Source organism: Hyla sarda, chromosome 3 (assembly GCF_029499605.1).
Source record: "Hyla sarda isolate aHylSar1 chromosome 3, aHylSar1.hap1, whole genome shotgun sequence".
Classification (NCBI taxonomy): domain Eukaryota; kingdom Metazoa; phylum Chordata; class Amphibia; order Anura; family Hylidae; genus Hyla; species Hyla sarda.
In genome coordinates this window covers 61,375,752-61,397,034 of record NC_079191.1, presented here as the reverse complement: position 1 = coordinate 61,397,034, position 21,283 = coordinate 61,375,752, and positions in this window count along the sequence as shown.

The window sequence follows — 21,283 nt, the reverse complement described above, 5'->3', positions numbered from 1 at the left end:
CTGTGGCTCAAGCTCGACTGCCCCTTTCTTTGAGTGGCCCCTTAATGTTGTGGAAACGGGTGGAGGACATTGTCTCCATTAGAATGGGTCCCCCTACGATGCTTCGGCTGTTGATCTGAAGTGCATTCTGTGCTTTGGAACCTCGGGGGCAAACTGTATTTCTGTTATTAATTTTTAGTTTAGCAATTCCCACCGCAACATGGTTAACCTCTATCCTAAATTTCTGCACAAAATTGATAACAGACATTCCAAGAAATATTTTACCAAATAAAAATATATAAAATATTGATGAAACTGATGAATAATAATAACAACAAAAATAACAGTTTTTGATTAAAAAACAAAAAAACTAAAATAATTTATAAAATATTTTGCTCCTGCCCCCTTCCCCCAAAAATAAAAAAACATATATTACCCTTAAAATTTATGAATAAAGAAACAAAAAATAACACATACCCCAAACATTACAAACACAAAACCCCCAAAAACCTAACAATAGTCTCTGTCAACATCATCCTGGGAGGGATAATACACTGCACTGCAATAGAAATATAAATCCCTATCATCTATATCTCAATGGGTTCCATCTTTTCTTTTGTTCTTTTTTCTAATGCGGTTTTATAATCCCTGAGACAAGTAGTTCTGGCCCTAGAGTGTTAGATATATTAGCGTCTGTAGCATGTATAAGGGACATGTTATCATACCTGTGTCTTTTTATAGGTGATTGATGCCCGGTGAGAGGGTGAAAGGGACCTATACCTCCGTAAGCTGCAGGAAAGGAACAAAGAGACAGGTAATTAATATTTATATTAATTACTGATAACAATCAGACTAGATACAACATCTAAACCTGCAAAGATGTCATAGTCTCTACCTTATACATGAAGATATATGTGTTTTTAATAAGTATATCGTCTATAGACAGCTTCTTATATAACACAACCATGTCTCAGGTACAGAGATTAGGAACATTTATGATTTCTAATATCTGTTTTTTATTTGTAGTAATCCCTTTTTCAATAGACTGACCGCAAATTTAAGACATAACTGTACTGTAAAGAAAAATCTATAAGTTAATGTAATAAATCCCATACTATAACTGATTATTGCCATTTAAAACTATGAAAAATACATTATGTTGATTATAAAACAGAAATACAGAATGGAGACAACCGTCTGTGGCTCAAGCTCGACTGCCCATTTCTTTGAGTGGCCCCTCAATGTTCTGGAAACGGGTGGAGGACATTGTCTCCATTAGAATAGGTCCCCCTAAGATGCTTCGGCTGTTGATCTGAAGTGCATTCTGTGCTTTGGAATCTCGGGGGCAAACTGTATTTCTGTTATTAATTTTTAGTTTAGCAATTCCCACCGCAACATGGTTAACCTCTATCCTAAATTTCTGCACAAAATTGATAAAAGACATTCCAAGAAATATTTTGCCAAATAAAAATATATAAAATATTGATGAAGTTGATGAATAATAATAACAACAAAAATAACAGTTTTTTATTAAAAAACAAATAAACAATAATAATTTATCAAATATTTTGCTCCTGCCCCCTTCCCCAAAAATAAAAAAACATATATTACCCTTAAAATTTATAAATAAAGAAACAAAAAATAACACATACCCCAAACATTGCAAACACAAAACCCCCAAAAACCTAACAATAGTGTCTGTCAACATCATCCTGGGAGGGATAATACACTGCACTACAATAGAAATAAAAATCCCTATCATCTATTTCTCAATGGGTTCCATCTTTTCTTTTGTTCTTTTTTCTAATGCGGTTTTATAATCCCTGAGACAAGTAGTTCTGGCCCTAGAGTGTTAGATATATTAGCGTCTGTAGCATGTATAAGGGACATGTTATCATACCTGTGTCTTTTTATAGGTGATTGATGCCCGGTGAGAGGGTGAAAGGGACCTATACCCCCGTCAGCTGCAGGAAAGGAACAAAGAGACAGGTAATTAATATTTATATTAATTACTGATAACAATCAGGCTAGATACAACATCTAAACCTGCAAAGATGTCATAGTCTCTACCTTATACATGAAGATATATGTGTTTTTAATAAGTATATCGTCTATAGACAGCTTCTTATATAACACAACCATGTCTCAGGTACAGAGATTAGGAACATTTATGATTTCTAATATCTGTTTTTTATTTGTAGTAATCCCTTTTTCAATAGACCTACCATAGATTTAAGACATAACTGTACTGTAAAGAAAAATCTATAAGTTAATGTAATAAATCACATACTATAACTGATTATTGCCATTTAAAACTATGAAAAATACATTATGTTGATTATAAAACAGAAATACAGAATGGAGACAACCGTCTGTGGCTCAAGCTCGACTGCCCATTTCTTTGAGTGGCCCCTCAATGTTCTGGAAACGGGTGGAGGACATTGTCTCCATTAGAATGGGTCCCCCTAAGATGCTTCGGCTGTTGATCTGAAGTGCATTCTGTGCTTTGGAATCTCGGGGGCAAACTGTATTTCTGTTATTAATTTTTAGTTTAGCAATTCCCACCGCAACATGGTTAACCTCTATCCTAAATTTCTGCACAAAATTGATAAAAGACATTCCAAGAAATATTTTGCCAAATAAAAATATATAAAATATTGATGAAGTTGATGAATAATAATAACAACAAAAATAACAGTTTTTTATTAAAAAACAAATAAACAATAATAATTTATCAAATATTTTGCTCCTGCCCCCTTCCCCAAAAATAAAAAAACATATATTACCCTTAAAATTTATAAATAAAGAAACAAAAAATAACACATACCCCAAACATTGCAAACACAAAACCCCCAAAAACCTAACAATAGTGTCTGTCAACATCATCCTGGGAGGGATAATACCCTTCACTACAATAGAAATAAAAATCCCTATCATCTATATCTCAATGGGTTCCATCTTTTCTTTTGTTCTTTTTTCTAATGCGGTTTTATAATCCCTGAGACAAGTAGTTCTGGCCCTAGAGTGTTATATATATTAGCGTCTGTAGCATGTATAAGGGACATGTCATCATACCTGTGTCTTTTTATAGGTGATTAATGCCCGGTGAGAGGGTGAAAGGGACCTATACCCCCGTCAGCTGCAGGAAAGGAACAAAGAGACAGGTAATTAATATTTATATTAATTACTGATAACAATCAGGCTAGATATAACATCTAGACCTGCAGAGATGTCATAGTCTCTACCTTATACATGAAGATATATGTGTTTTTAATAAGTATATCGTCTATAGACAGCTTCTTATATAACACAACAATGTTTCAGGTACAGAGATTAGGAACATTTATGATTTCTAATATCTGTTTTTTATTTGTAGTAATCCCTTTTTCAATAGACTGACCACAGATTTAAGACATAACTGTCCTGTAAAGAAAAATCTATAAGTTAATGTAATAAATCACATACTATAACTGATTATTGCCATTTAAAACTATGAAAAATACATTATGTTGATTATAAAACAGAAATACAGAATGGAGACAACCGTCTGTGGCTCAAGCTCGACTGCCCATTTCTTTGAGTGGCCCCTCAATGTTCTGGAAACGGGTGGAGGACATTGTCTCCATTAGAATGGGTCCCCCTATGATGCTTCGGCTGTTGATCTGAAGTGCATTCTGTGCTTTGGAATCTCGGGGGCAAACTGTATTTCTGTTATTAATTTTTAGTTTAGCAATTCCCACTGCAAGATGGTTAACCTCTATCCTAAATTTCTGCACAAAATTGATAAAAGACATTCCAAGAAATATTTTGCCAAATAAAAATATATAAAATATTGATGAAATTGATGAATAATGATAACAACAAAAATAACAGTTTTTGAATAAAAAACAAAAAAACTAAAATAATTTATAAAATATTTTGCTCCTGCCCCCTTCCCCCAAAAATAAAAAAACATATATTACCCTTAAAATTAATGAATAAAGAAACAAAAAATAACACATACCCCAAACATTGCAAACACAAAACCCCCAAAAACCTAACAATAGTGTCTGTCAACATCATCCTGGGAGGGATAATACACTGCACTACAATAGAAAAAAAAATCCCTATCATCTATATCTCAATGGGTTCCATCTTTTCTTTTGTTCTTTTTTCTAATGTGGTTTCATAATCCCTGAGACAAGTAGTTCTGGCCCTAGAGTGTTATATATATTAGCGTTTGTAGCATGTATAAGGGACATGTCATCATACCTGTGTCTTTTTATAGGTGATTGATGCCCGGTGAGAAGGTGAAAGTGACCTATACTCCTGTCAGCTGCAGGAAAGGAACCAAGAGACAGGTAATTAATATTTATATTAATTACTGATAACAATCAGGCTAGATATAACATCTAGACCTGCAGAGATGTCATAGTCTCTACCTTATACATGAAGATATATGTGTTTTTAATAAGTATATCATCTATAGACAGCTTCTTATATAACACAACTGTGTCTCAGGTACAGAGATTGGGAACATTTATGATTTCTAATATCTGTTTTTTATTTGTAGTAATCCCTTTTTCAATAGACAGACCGCAGATTTAATACATAACTGTACTGTAAAGAAAAATCTATAAGTTAATGTAATAAATCACATACTATAACTGATTATTGCCATTTAAAACTATGAAAAAAACATTATGTTGATTATAAAACAGAAATACAGAATGGAGACAACCATCTGTGGCTCAAGCTCGACTGCCCCTTTCTTTGAGTGGCCCCTCAATGTTCTGGAAACGGGTGGAGGACATTGTCTCCATTAGAATGGGTCCCCCTACGATGCTTCGGCTGTTAATCTGAAGTGCATTCTGTGCTTTGGAACCTCGGGGGCAAACTGTATTTCTGTTATTAATTTTTAGTTTAGCAATTCCCACCGCAACATGGTTAACCTCTATCCTAAATTTCCTACCCCAAACATTGCAAACACAAAACCCCCAAAAACCTAACAATAGTGTCTGTCAACATCATCCTGGGAGGGATAATACACTGCACTACAATAGAAATAAAAATCCCTATCATCTATATCTCAATGGGTTCCATCTTTTCTTTTGTTCTTTTTTCTACTGCGGTTTTATAATCCCTGAGACAAGTAGTTCTGGCCCTAGAGTGTTATATATATTAGCGTCTGTAGCATGTATAAGGGACATGTTATCATACCTGTGTCTTTTTATAGGTGATTGATTGTATTGATTGATTGATTGAGTGTATATTGTTCAGTGTATATAAAGTTGTACAAGTGTATAGGACCTTCCTGGGTCATGTGATACTGTCATGTGATGTACCCAGAGTTCCCTGGGTACAGGACCTACAGGTTTTGCAACCAATGTGCTGTAATCCAGCCTCCTTAGAATATAAGGGGCTGTAGTCTCTAAATTCACTTAATTCCTGGCACTCAAGCAAGCGCAATCAGCATATACTACTCAATTCATCTCAGCTAGGCCAAAGCCTAAAGAACCTGCAGCCACTTCAAAACATGAGTTATCAAGTTATATCTACAAATTCCTAGTGACTACTATTCAACTCAATCATACAATTAGTAGCACAGTGGCCGGCAGAAATCTCAATACTACAAGTCCCAGCAAGCCTGCAAGGTATCCTGCATCCCGGTTGCCTCTAGGGAAACTGCATCATTGTAAAGACTGTTCCATGAGAAGTTTAAGTAAAAGTTCCAGTTATCTCATAATTCCTGCTGTGGACATTCAATTATTTCCTGCCGTTTTTGGGCTGGTTGTCGGCAGGGCCTTCTACAGAAAACAATCGCACCCTGGTGTCACGACAAATTAGGGGTTAATACCACCTTACCCCACAGGGTTAATGCCACCAGACCCTGCAACACCATTGCCTCACCCCGCTTACCACACTTTACTTTTTTGAGACTTTATTGGTTTGGGTCTCGCTTGCTTCTCTCCGCTCGCTGTAGTCGACCATTTTTCATTTTATTTGGGATGTCCTAGGTGTTTGCCAAGTTTTTGTTACAGTGGGTCGTAAAAATAAAAAATTTAAATTCTATTGTAACTCCTGATTTTTTATTTTTACAATGGGTTAACGCAGAAAAAGCACCATAAAATTTGTTACCCAATTTCTCTTGATTCTGGAAATACCTCATATGTGGATGTAAGTTGGGGGCCATGTTGCCTTTACACAGCCCCCATGGTGTCAGAACAGCGGTAACCCCCCACAAGTCACCCCAGTTTGGAAACTGCACCACTGCAATTAACATTTATACCCCACTTGCATTTGACAGATTTTTGGAAGATTGCTTTGCATCCACATATAGGGTATATCTGTACTTGGAAAAAATAGGGTTACAAATTTTGGGGGACTTTTTTCCTTTTGCCCCTTATGAAAAAGAAAAGTTGGGGGTTGCACTAGCATGTTAGTGTAAAAAAAAAAATTTTTTTTTACACTAATATGCTGCAGTTGACCCATACTTTTAATTACCACAAGCAGTAAAAGAAGAAAAAGACCGCCAAAATTTGTAACACAATTTCTCTCAAGTACGGATATACCTCATATGTGGATGTAAAGCGATCTGTGGGCACACAACAGGGCTCAGGAGTGAGAGAGCACCATGTTCATTTGAGGCCTAAATTAATGATTTGCACATGCATCCTTGCAGAGGTTCTAAAATAAACGCAATAGTAAAAACAACCACATTTGACCCCATTTCGGAAACCACACCCCTCAAGAAATGCAACAAGGGGTGCAGTGAGTATTTACACTGCACTGGTGTTCAACAAATTTTAAGAACAGTAGGCTGTGCATATGTAAAATTTTATTTTTCATATTACGGACCACCGTTCCAAAAATCTTTCAGACACCTGTGGGGCGTAAATGCTCACTGCACCCCTTGTAATATTACTTGAGGGGTTTAGTTTCCAAAATGTGGTCACATATGGTATTCCACCCAAATCTCACACAAAATAAACTAAAATTTATTTATGTAAGAAACACTTTAAAGTAGGTAAATTTCCATGACCAATAATACTGGTATACAAGGAGTAAATATATACCACAACACAAAAACTGGATATTTTCTGATCTGCGGCGTCCTCTTTCCTTTTCTTCTTTGTCTGGATCAGACCTCCATGTCGATCTCTTACCATCTGCAGGGCAAACATGTCAGACTCCACATTTTTTCAGTGTCCTCCCATCTATAGGCCCACAAACTGTAATAATCCCCTTCAGGTAGGTAGGTAGCCAGGTAAATAGGTAACTAGGTAGGTAGATCAGGAAGCCAGATATGTAGGTAAGTGACTAGCCAGGTAGGTAGGTAGGTAGGGGGCTAGCAAGGTAGTTAGGCAGCCATATATGAAGGCCAGACATGTACATAGTTAGGTGCCAGGTATGTAGGTAAGTAGTTAGGCATCCAGGTATAAAGTTATTTAGCCCCCCCTTCCCTGTTGGTATAGACAGCGGAGTTAACCTCCCCTTACCTGTAGATATAGACAGCAGAGTTAACTCCCCTTCCTTGTAGGCATAGGCAGCAGAGTTAACCCCCTTCCCCATAGGTGTAGGCAGCAGATTTAACCCCCCTCCCCTGTAGGTATAGGAACAGAGTAGATCCCTCCCCCTTTCCCCATAGGTATAGGCATCAGTTAACCCCCCCCTTTCCCCATAGGTATAGGCAGCTGTTAACCCCCCCCCTTTCTCCATAGGAATAGACAGCAGTTAGTTCCCCCCCCCCTCTCCCTATAGGTACAGGCATCAGTTAACACCCCTCCCCTTTCCCCATAGGTATAGGTAGCAGTTAATCCCCCTTTCCCCATAGGTATAGGTAGCAGTTATTTTTTTCCCCTTCAATATTTCTTTATTGAAAAAATGTATCATTTACATTTTAATAAATAAAATTTTATACATTGAATTTCAAGATGTTGTCTTTTTTCCCACCCCCCTCCCCTACCCTCACCTTTCTCCCCCATGACATATCTCCCCTTACTGGGTGGACGGGAGGCAGAGGGACAACACATTCTCATTCTATTAATATTTCCATTATACTATATCAATTCATTTTCTTTTCTCTTTGCTTTCCCTTCCCTTTCTCTCTCTTTTCTTTTCTTTTTTTTTCCATTTTAGATCTTTTATTTGTATCTTCCCAATTATTTCTACCCGCTTTTATTCTTGTGTCCCCCTGATTCCCATCCCCCTCACATAATAATAATGAAATAATAATAATAAAAAAACCTATAATTTCTTTCTTTTAACCAAATAACCTTCCTGTCACCTCCCTCCACTCCCATACCTCTGGTTTAGTTGGGGTCAGCCATCTCCTGATTATTAATAATCTAGCATAAAAGAGCATCATCAGTAGTTCCTTTCTTTCTTTTGTTGTTTTATTTACTTTTCTATCATCACCCAAGATAATCAAAGCTATATCATCTTTTATAGCATATTTAATTTTTCTCTCGATATCATAAATTATTGACACCCAATATTCTTGTATTTTTTTCACATTCCCATATAATATGCAGGAATCCCGCGTTTTTCATTTTACATCTTAGACAGTTGCCATTTTCCCTCCCACCAATCCTGAAGAGGAATTTTGGTTTATAATAAATTCTATATACTATGTTCCATTGTATCAGTTGATGGTCTAAACTTGGGGAAATTCTTTTTATATTCCTGAATACAATCATCCAACCGCATTTATTTCTCTCACCTAATTCTTCGTCCCATTGTAGGAAGCATTTATCTTTTAAGTTATTTTTTTTATTTTTCATTATTTTGGTATAAATTACTGCCATAACTTTCTTTACAATTTTTCCCTCCTCCATTTTTCTTATAGTTTCAGTTACTTCCACTATCCGATTACCACTGTCTCTTAGTGACCCGCATATGGCACTTTTTAAACCCTGAAATTCCAACCACATACCTTTTCCTAATTTAAATTCTTCCTCTCTCCACTTTCTTAACTCTCCTTTTCTCCACACGTCTCTCAAAATGTTACATCCCCTACTTTGCAAGTTGTTAGCTTCCATCTTAGCTACCTCTTTCAAGTTTACATTATGCCAAATTGGCGCTGTCTCTAATATTCCCGTTTTTTTCATTTATTTTTTAAAGTTTTCCCAGGTTTTACAAATCCCTACTATTATAGCATTTTCCTTCCACCTCCCTTCTTTTAACTGGCCTGACTCAAGAACCTGATAACATTTTCGTATTTACCTTTAGTTTTTTCTTTGATATTTTTAAAGATTCCAAATCTCCTCCACTCCACCACATAGTACATCTGTCTTTCTAAAAAATATCCCTGTATATCAGGAAATTTAAGTCCTCCCTTCTCTCTTCCTTTACTTAAGTATTCTATTTTTATCCTCGTTCTTTTCCTTCCCCATATTAGGGCGTTTAGCATAGCTATTATCCTTCTAAAAATTCCTTTCTCGCACCAGATAGGGGCCGCTACGAAGATGTATAATAGTTTTGGTAGAATTACTGTTTTAATTAAGACTATCCTCTCTGCTCTCGTAAGATTCAGTTTATTCCATGTTCTTACCTTGTTTTCCAATTTTTTTTTATCAATGGGTATGTGTTTATTTTGTGATATTCTCCTATTTTCCCAGATATCTGTACACCTAAATAAGAAAAACGTTCTCCTTTATCCAGGATTCTAAGCTCCTTAATGATTCCCAGTTCTACTTTACCTAATGGAAGTAGCACTGATTTCTCCCAGTTTATAACCAAACCTGCATAGTTCCCATATTCCCCAATCACTTCCATAACCTTCTCTATGGAGTTTTCTAGCTTTTTCAAATATAATAATAAGTCGCCTGCGTATATTGATATTTTATCCCCATCCCCCTCCACTCCAAATCCTTTTATTTGCTGATCTTCTCTGACTTTAACCGCTAGGGGTTCGAACACTAGCGCAAAAAGTAGAGGAGATAAGGGGCATCACTGTCTTGTACCCCGGGTCACTAAAAAACTCTCTGATCTTTTCCCTTCTATATTCATTCTAGCTTCCGCTCCATTATATAGCATCTTGATCATTTCTATATAATCCTTCTGACACCCATATTTTTCCAGTACTCCCCATAGGAACTCCCACTCCACAATGTCAAACGCTTTACTTGCGTCAAGTGACATGATGGAGTGGGTTCCCTCTCTTCCCTCCACCGACTGTACTCCAGTAAGGGTCCTGTAGATATTATGCTTGGTCATCCTACCTGGGATAAATCCGCATTGATCTTCATGCACCAGTTCCCCTACCTTTTTTTCCAAACGCAATGCCAGAGCCTTCGCCAGGATCTTTACATCCGTGTTCAATAATGATATTGGACGATGTGATTCCATTTCTTTCTTATCTTTATTCGGTTTCAACAGTAATATTGTTTCTGCTTCTTTCATTGTTTCGGGTAAGGTTCCTGTTTTTAAAGAACTATTTATAGTTCTAAGCAGGGCTGGGATAAGGATTCTCCTAAATTTCCTATATATTTCAAACGGGAACCCCTCCGTGCTGGGACTTGTGTTCCTTTGATCTGATTTAAAGCTTCTTCTAACTCCCTATGGGTCATTGGGCCCCCCGTTTCTTTCTCTTGTTGTATTGATGTCATAGCGAGCACTCCGGTCCCCGCCTCCGGACCAGAGCGCCCGCATTCTCGCCTCCTCTCTCCGGGATCCCGGCGTCTCCCGCTCGGACATACCGACCGGGAGCACGGGATTCCTTGTGTCGGGGATGCGGCTGCCGTGGCGGCTAGTCCCCACTCAAGCGCCGCGTCCCTGTCTAACTCACCCAGCACCTCGCTCCATATGCCGACTCGCTCTGCTTCTCGGCATGCGCGTCCCCGCTCTCTAGGGCGCGCGCACGCCGCCTTCAGTAAATTTAAAGGGCCAGCGCACCATTGATTGGTGCGCTGGCTAATTGTTCCCTGCTCCTTCCCCATAAAAGTTACCTGCCCCTTCCTGCCCTTGCCAGATCTTTGTGCCCTAGTGCCTCTGAGAAAGCTTTCCATATTGTGTGTATTGCCTTGCCTGTTGCCGAACCCGTTGCTACCGCCTACTCGCCTTTGAACCCTTGCCGCCTGCCCTGACCTCTGCTTCGTCCGACTACGCTCCTGCTGCCTGCTCCCTGTGTACCATGCCATATCAGCTGCCAGAGAGGTTGAGTTGCTACTGGAGGATACGACCTGGTGGTTACCGCCGCAGCAAGTCCATCCTGCCTTGCGGCGGGCTCTGGTGAAAACCAGTAACCACTTAAAACCGGTCCTCTGGTACAACCCGCGCCTTCCCCTCTCTGGTCAAGAGGATCCACTACCAGTCCTGCCGGTAAGATCCGGCCATGGATCCCGCTGATGTTCCTCTGCCAAACCTAACGGACCTCACCTCCATTGTGGCCCAGCAAGGTCAGCAGCTAGCCCAGCTAACCGCCATGCTGCAGCAGCTCCTGCCGTCTCAGCAACAGCCAGCTCCTCCGCTTGCATCTGCTGTATCTCCTCCGCCCGCAGTTGCCACCGGTTCCAGAGTCCGCCTATCCCTGCTGGACAAGTGTGACGGAGATCCCAAGCAGTGCCGAGGGTTTCTGTCACAGTGCTCTCTCCACCTCGAGATACTGTCTGACCAGTTTCCTTCCGAGTGAGCCAAGGTAGCCTTTATCCTCAGTCTGCTCTCCGGGAAGGCCCTGGCCTGGGCTACACCGCTATGGGACCGCGCTGATCCTGCCACCTCCTCCGTCCAGAGCTTCTACCAAGAGTTCCGGAATGTTTTCGAGGAACCTGCCCGGGTTACCTCCACAGAGACTGCCTTACTAAATTTGTCCCAGGGAGGCTCTACTGTGGGTGACTACGCCATTCAGTTTCGCACCCTAGCCTCAGAACTGAACTGGAACAATGATACCCTTTGTACCACATTTAAGAAGGGACGTAAAGGACGGCCTGGCTGCACGTGAACTACCTTCCACCCTTAGTGACCTCATCTTGTTGGCCACTAGAATCGACAAGCGTTTCGCCGATAGGAACTCCTTCTTGAAAAAGGAAACGCTCAACCAAGACGCTACCCTCCTCTGACTCCCGTTTTTCAGCGTCTACCTCAACCTCTCTCCGGGCCTCCAGCCGTGGAAGCCATGCAGGTGGATCGTTCACGCATGACTCCGCAAGAACGAAGCCATTGCAGATACGAGAACCTGTGTATGTACTGTGCCAGTACTGAGCACTTCCTGCGAGACTGTCCTCTTCGTCCACCACGTTCCAGAAAAGCTTGCACCTAATAAACATGGGAGAGGCGTTGCTAGGTGTGGATTCCTCCTCTCCACATCTCATCATATCCGTGCAGTTGTTCCTCTTGGATTCCGGTTCAGCCGGCAACTTCATTCACGCCTCCTTGGTTGACAAGTACCGCATTCCGGTTGTCCGCCTAACTAAGCCTCTTTTTATTTCTACGGTTAACGGTGAGAGACTCTCTGTCACTGTGCAGTTCCGTACCCTGCCACTGCAGATGGATATTGGAATTTTTCATACAGAGACTCTAGAGTTCCTAGTCCTTCCCTTCTGCTCCTCCGAACTCCTCCTGGGTCTGCCATGGCTACAACGTCACAGTCTTGTTCTGAACTGGTCATCCGGTGAAACCTGCATTGGGGCCCCTGCTGTTCGGACCGGTGTCTCAAGCCTGCTCCTGTCAAGCGACTTTCGCAAGTTTCTCCGCCTCCAGGACTGCCTAAACCATATCATTGCTTTGCGGATGTCTTCTGCAAAAAACAAGCCGAGGTCCTTCCTCCTCACAGACCCTATGATTGTCATATCGACCTTATGCCTGGTTCTACACCATCCCGGGGTAGAATTTATCCTCGGTTCCCTCCTCCCTTGCATAGACTACAGAGGACTCAATAAAATCACAATTAAGAACCGTTACCCTCTGCCCCTAATCTCAGAGTTATTTGAGTTCGTATCCGGGAGGGCGACGAGTGGAAGACCGCCTTTAACACAAGAGACGGTCACTTTGAGTACCTGGTGATGCCCTTCGGCCTCTGTAATGCACCAGCCGTCTTCCAGGAATTTGTCAACGATATCTTCAGGGACTTACTCTACTCCTGTGTGGTCGTATACTTGGATGACATCCTTGTCTTCTCCTCCGACCTGGACCAACACCGGGTCCATGTGCGACAAGTGCTTACCCGCCTGAGGAGAAATCGTCTATACGCCAAGATCGAAAAATGTCTTTTTGAGCAGTCCTCCTTGCCTTTTCTTGGGTTTCATTATTTATACTCAAGGACTTCAAATGGACCCCACCAAGCTCTCGGCGGTTTTGGATTGGCCACGCCCCTCTGGACTCCGAGCCATACAAAGGTTTTTGCGCTTCGCTAATTATTACAGACAATTCATCCCTCACTATTCCACTCTGGTGTCCCCAATTGTGGCCTTGACTAAAAAGGGCGCTAACCCTAAATCCTGGCCTTCCCAAGCTGAAGAAGCCTTCCAGTCCCTGAAGGTCACCTTTGCCTCAGCACCGGTTCTCTCTAGACCTGATTCCACCAAGCCCTTCTCTCCCGAAGTGGATGCCTCCTTGTTGGGAGCCGGAGCCGTGCTCACACAGAAATCTTCAAAGGGCAAGACCTTAACTTGTGGCTTCCTTTCTAAAACATTCTCTCCCGCGGAGAGAAATTATTCCATAGGGGACAGAGAACTGTTGGCTATTAAATTAGCACTGGAGGAATGGAGACATCTTCTTGAGGGAGCCACCCATCCTGTGAATATCTTTACGGACCACAAGAACCTGGCCTATCTTCAGTCTGCTCAAAGACTAAATCCTTGTCAGGCTCGCTGGTCTCTGTTCTTCGCCCGTTTTAATTTTGAGATCCATTTCCGTCCGGCTTCTAAGAACATTAGGGCAGACTCTCTGTCTCGCTCTTCTGATGTGGCGGGCGACGAGTTAACACCTCAACACATTATCCCACCAGAACGCCTGATTGCAGTCGCTCCTGCGGAACTGAGCCATCTTCCTCCTGGCAAATCCTACGTACTTCCACGTCACCGGGTGCAAATTCTCAAGTGGGGCCACGCTTCTTGCTACTGGAGGATACGACCTGGTGGTTACCGCCGCATTAAGTCCATCGTCTCTCTGGTCAAGAGGATCCACTACCAGTCCTGCCGGTACGTGACAACCTCTCATTCTTAACCACTTTTCCCCCAAGGTCACCGCTCCTTCTCCTGTCACTGGGTCCTCTGACGTCTTCTCGGTAAAAGAATGCCTCGCCTCCAAGGTCGTCAGAGGTAAAAAAAAAAAAAAATTGTTGACTGGGAGAATTGTGGCTCCGAAGAGAGGTCTTGGGAGCCTGATAACAATATCTTCAACAAGGAGCTCATCCATAGGTTCCTGGGCTCCAAAAATAGGGAGAGACCTAAGGGGGGGGGGGGGGTACTGTAACACCGAGCGCTCCGGGTCCCGCGGCTTCCCCGGAGCGCTCTCGGTGTTCGGCTTGTAGCAGCGCTCTGGTCACTGTCCCTGACCGGAAGCGCTGTCCCCCTGCCTGCGGCGGGGATGCGATCCGCTTGGTGGGCTGTCCTCGCCCGCAGGTCGCATCCCAAGTGACTTACCAGTCGGGTCCTGCTGTGTCTTCCTCTAATTGTGTCTTCCACTAATTGGTGCCTGGCCCAATTAAGTTAAATGCATAAATACTCACTTCCTTTTCCTCCCCTTGCCGGATCTTGTTACCTTGTGCCAGAGAAAGCGTTTCTTGTGTCCCTTTGCCTGTGTATCCAGACCCTTTGCCGTTGCCCCTGACTACGAAACGTTGCTGCCTGCCTTGACCTTCTGCTACGTCTGACCTCGCCTTGCCTTGTCCCTGTGTACAGCTGTCAGTGAGGTTGAGTCGCTATCGGGTGGAATGACCTGAGGGTTACCTGCCGCAGCGAGTCCATCCCGCTTTGCGGCGGGCTCTGGTGTAAACCAGTAACCTCTTAGATTCCGTTCCCCTGGTATGGCCCACGCCATCGCCTCACTGACACAGGGGATCCACTCCTGAGTCCTTCCTGCATACCAGTCCGGATCCTGACACCTGGCTACCCTGTGGGAAGCCCATAAATTTGTAGTCATTGCATTGCTCTGGGATCCTGCCTCAAGAAGGATGCTTTGGCTCTCTCCCGGGATCTTAAGGCAGAGATTCGTAGATTAGAGGCATTGTTACTGTCCTCGCCCTCCCTTTCAGTCTTGCGGAGGCTAGTGGCTGCCCAGGCTCATCTGTGGGCCTTAGCCCTCCATAAAGTGGAGCGTCTCATACTGAGCATCTTATACTAAGCAGTGGTTTTATGAATGTGGTAATAAGGTCCACAGTATGTTGGCTCGGCACCTCCATTATCGTGCTGCTGCCCAGTCTCCCTCGGCTCTCAGGAACTCTTCTGGCACTCTTCACGATCACCCGGATGATGTCTTCCTTCTCTCTATTCCCTCCCCTCTCAACTCCAGTCTGACCTGGTGCAGTGTGATCTCTCCTTTCTGTGGGCCTGTGACCTGCCATTCCTGTCAGCTACTGATGGAGCCTCCTTAAATGCTCCAATCACCTTGCAGGAGCTTCAGGAGGTGGTTCAGTCCCTTCCTTCAGGGCGCTCTCCTGGGCCAGACGGGTTCACTTATCTCTACTATCGGACGTTTGCTTCTCAACTTCTTCCTTGATGGGTGAGAGGTCCTGCAGTCGCTTTTATATTCCCTGATCACTCTCATTCCTAAACTGGACAAGGATTGTTCAAGCTATCGGACTATCGCTCTCCTTAATGCTGATTTAAAGGTGTTTGCCAAGGTTTTTGCTAACTGTCTGTGCTGTTTTCTTCCCTCCCTTATCCATAAGTAGTGTTGCTCGCGAATATTCGCAATTCGAATATTATTCACGAATATCGCATATTTGCGAATTCGCGAATTTCGCGAATATAGCGCTATATATTCGTAATTACGAATATTCGTTTATTTTTTTTTTTTCCTTCACAGTACACATCACAGTGATCATCCCTCTCTGCTTCCAGCTTGTGTGGTGTAAAGAAGGCTGTAATACTACTGTGTGAGACTAGCGTGCAAAAATTCGCATATGCGAAAATTAGCATATGTTAATATTCGCATATGCGAATATTAACATGCGCTAATCTTCGCATATGCGAATTTCGTATTTGCTAATTTTGTATATGCTAATATTCACATATGTTAATTTTTGCATACGCGAATATTCGCATATGCGAAAATAAAACGAGGGTATACCGAATATGCGAATATTCGCGAATATATGACGAATATTCGTCCATATATTCGTGAATATTCGCGAATTCGAATATGGCCTATGCCGCTCAACACTATCCATAAGCACCAGGTGGGTTTCATCCCCAGTCGTCAGGGTGCGGACAACACTAGGAGAGTGGTGGGTCTAATAGACTTGGTCAATCGGCGCTCGGAGCAGGCTTTGGTGCGGAAAAGGCCTTAAATAGGCTAGGTTGCGCTGAGGGGCCTCTACTCCTGCCCTACTGCCACTATCAAACTTCCTCATGTCACTTCCTCTAGCTTTCCTCTTTATAATGGCACTCGACAGGGGTGTCCGCTGTCTCCCCTGATTTTTGCTCTTTGTATTGAGCTTCTGGCTGCTCTAATCCAGGAGACCTGGATATCTCGGATTTGTAGCTGCATGATTTCAAAAGCTCTCTTTTTGTGGATGATGCTCTTCTTACTCTGACCCATCCCCTGACATCCCTTCCTAATCTCTACAGGGTCCTGCAGTCCTATGGGGTGGTCTCGGGCTATAAGGTGAACCTATCTAAGACATGGGCGATGCCCTTTAATCTCAAGGTGTTTCTCTCCACTCTTCTTCGGGCTGATTACTTCTTTAAGTGGTCTCCCTTTGCTGTTAAAGGGGTACTCCTGCTCAGTGTTTGGAACAAACTGTTCCAAACGCTGGAGCCGGTGTAGGGAGCTTGTGATGTCATAGCCCCACCCCTCATGACATCACGCTCCACCCCCTCAATCCAAGTCTATGGGAGGGGGTGTGACAGCCGTCTTGCCCCCTCCCATAGACTTGCATTGAGGGGGCGGGTCAAACGCTGAGCAGCGGAGGACCCAGCCAATTTTCACTGTAGGACCCGGCCACTTTATGAACATCTGATCACTTTCAATTTAACCATTAATAACTCTGGGATGCTTGTACCTTTCATTCTGATTCCGAGACAGTTTTTTCGTGACATATTCTACTTTATGTTAGTGGCAAAATTTTGTCGATGCTTGCATCGTTTCTTGGTGAAAAATTCAAAAATTTGTTTTTAACTTTGAAGCTGGACAGTCAGTGGCTGTCCAGAAATGCTGGGAGTTGTTGTTTTGCAACAGCTGGAGGCTCCATTTTGGAAACACTGATGTACAATAAGTTTTTCATTTTTATTGGGGGGGGGGGCAGTGTAAGGGGGTGTATATGTAGTGTTTTCCCTTTATTATGTGTTAGTGTATTGTAGTGTTTTTAGGGTATGTTCGCACTGGCAAAGGTTTACATTGAGCTTCCCGGGGACCGAAATTCCCATGGGCGTACGGGTACGCCCTGGGTCCTTAAGACCCAGGTACAGAAGGTGTATCCATACACCCTGGGTCCTGTACAGGTTAAGTATCTAAGTGTCCTCCTTACCCCTTGATAGTCTTCCTTTTATTCCACTAACTTCCCTCCTTTGTTCAGTGCCCTTAGGACGTTAATTATTTCGTTAATTAGGACGTTATATTTCATTTTTTGTCCGTATTGCAGCTGTTAAAATGATGGTCCTTCCCATGCTACTTTACATTTTTGAGACTTTGTCGGTCTGGGTCCCGCTTGCTGCTCTCCGCTCGCTGTACTCAACCATTTTTAATATTATTTGGGATGTCAAGCGGGACCGTTTGCTTATGTCCTAGTTGTTTGCCAAGTTTTTGTTACAGTGGGTCGTAAAAAAAAAAAAATGTAATTCTGTTGTAACCCCTGATTTTTTATTTTTACAAGGGGTTAATGCAGAAAAAGCTCCATAAAATTTGCTACCTAATTTCTCTTGATTCTGGAAATACCCATATCTGGATGTAAGTCGCCTTTACACAGCCCCCATGGTGCCAGAACAGTGGAAACTCCCCACAAGTCACCCCAGTTTGGAAACTGCACCCCTGCAGTGAGCATTTACACTCCACTTGCATTTGACAGATTTTTGGAAGATTGCTTTGCGTCCACATATGGGGTATATCTGTACTTGGAAAAAATAGTGTTACAAATTTTGGGGGACTTTTTTCATTTTGCCTTTTATGAAAAAGAAAAGTTGGGGGCTGCACTAGTTGGGGGCAACACCAGCATGTTAGTGTAAACATTTTTTTTTTTTTTTACACTAACATGCTGGTGTTGCCCCATACTTTTAATTTTCATAAGCAGTAAAAGAAGAAAAAGACTCCCAAAATTTGTAACACAATTTCTCTCAAGTACTGATATACCCCATATGTGGACGCAAAGCGTTCTGCGGGCACACAACAGGGCTCAGGAGTGAGAGAGCACCATGTTCATTTGAGGCCTAAATTAGTGATTTCCACATGGATCCTTGCAGAGGTTCTAAAATAAACGCAATAGAATAAACAACCACATGTGACCCCATTTTGGAAACCACACCCCTCAAGAAATGTAACAAGGGGTGCAGTGAGCATTTACACCACACTGGTGTTCAACAGATTTTTTGGAACAGTAGGCTGTGCATATGTAAATTACATTTTTGATACTACATACCACTGTTCCAAAAATCTTTCAGACATCTGTGGGGTGTAAATGCTCACTTCACTCCTTGTAACATTCCATGAAGGGTTTAGTTTCCAAAATGGGGTCACATATGCTTTTTTTTTATTTTATTTTTTTTTTTTTTGCGCTTATGTCAGAAGCCACCCCTGAGCAAATCACCAATTTAGGCCTCAAATGTACATTTGCTGTCTCCTGAGCCATGTTGTGCACCCACACAGGGACGTGCACAGACATTTTGAAGGGCAGGGGCTCAAGTAAAAAAAAGAGGGCACTTTTCATAAATTAAAAAACGTCTGCCAGACTTAATGGGCAAACGTACTGCGGCCCAGGGACACAGTGGACTTCCGCCGGGCCTCCTCGACATTCCTATGCCCATAAAAGTTGGTGTTTTTGTAAAATCGAGTCAAGAACAGTTTCTATGAAGGTATGCCATGTGTATATACACTTTGGCTGTGCTGTCAGTCTTATTTACAGAAAACATGTGACAGCTGCCCTATAATATACTGTATTATAGAGGAGATTTATACAAAACCTGTGCAGAGAAAGAGCGGTGCAGTCGCCCATAGCAACCAATCAGATCGTTTTGCAGAGGGCTTTTCCTCTGCAAAGGTTTTAATAAATCTCCACCTATATGCCCCCACCTGAGCTCTATATGACAGAACCCATCACCAATAACCCAGCACCCATCACCAATCACCCAGCACCAATCACTCAGCACCCATCACCCATCCCCAATCACTCAGCACCCATCAACCATCACCCAGCACCCATCACCAATCACCCAGCACCCATCACCCAGCACCAATCACCCAGCACCAATCATCCAGCACCCATCACCAATCACCCAGCACCCATCACCAATCACCCATCACCCATCACCAATCACCCAGCACCCATCACCAATCACCCAGCACCAATCACCCAGCACCTATCACCAATCATCCAGCACCAATCACCCAGCACCCATCACCAATCACCCAGCACGCAGCACCAATCACCCAGCACCAATCACCCAGCACCCAGCACCAATCACCCAGCATCAATAACCCAGCACCAATCACCCAGCACCAATCACCCAGCACCCATCACCCAGCACCAATCACCCAGCACCAATCACCCAGCACCCATCACCCAGCACCCATCCCCAATCACCCAGCACCCATCTTATGCAGGAATCTTCTCACAGCCCTGGTTCTTACACTGAAGAGATGGACACCTCACTAATATATACGTACAGTCTACAATATACTAGAGTTGGCAAAAAAAGAATTATAAATATACAAAGACGTCCATGCATAGCACAGCATACAGGATGGAGGCAGGAAACTCCGCCTCCATTGCGCACAAGACTGACTTCGCATACTAGCAATGTGGGGCAATACCTAGAAAATGGAAAGACCAATTTTTGTATACTGCACTGTAACCTAGTGCATTGGGTTTAGTGCGAATAAACAGCCTGTCAGTTTCCCTTTAATTATATACCTTACCCCCCTTAATGATCTATATACTGTGCCACCATTCATCTATTGATTCCCTATATACTGTGCCACCATTAATGAACTATATACTGTGCCACCATTAATGAACTATATACTGTGCCACCATTAATGAACTATATACTGTGCCACCATTCATCTATTGAATCCCTATATACTGTGCCACCATTAATGAACTATATACTGTGTCAGCATTAATGAACTATATATTGTGCCACCATTAATGAATTATATACTGTGCCACCATTCATCTATTAATTCCCTACATACTGTGCCACCATTAATGAACTATATACTGTGCCACCATTAATGAATTATATACTGTGCCACCATTCATCTATTAATTCCCTATATACTGTGCCACCATTAATTAACTATATACTGTGCCACGATTAATGAATTATATACTGTGCCACCATTCATCTATTAATTCCCTATATACTGTGCCACCATTAATGAACTATATACTGTGCCACCATTAATGAACTATATACTGTGCCAGCATTAATGAACTATATACTGTGCCACCATTAATTAACTATATACTGTGCCACCATTAATGAACTATATACTGTGCCACCATTAATGAACTATATACTGTGCCAGCATTAATGAACTATATACTGTGCCACCATTAATGAACTATATACTGTGCCACCATTAATGAACTATATACTGTGCCACCATTAATGAACTATATACTGTGCCACCATTAATGAACTATATACTGTGCCACTATTATTTAACTATACTGTGCCACCACTAAGGGTGCGTTCACACGTGCATATTTTCTGCTGCAGATCTGCTGCAGATTTGCTTTAGCAGAATTCTCTACCCATTGTCAATGGGAAGCAAAATCTGCAGCAGATCTGCAGCAAAAATAGGCACGTTTGAACGCACCCTAAGGATCTATACACAGTGCCAGCATACACAAAAAATATAATGTTCCAATATAATGAAATATATACTGTGCTTCCATAAATTCCCTATATACTGTGCTTACATTCCTCCAATAATTCCTTAATAATGTGCTTCATACAATAAATACAAGCACATAACATAAAGGCACATACATTACATAGGTCAT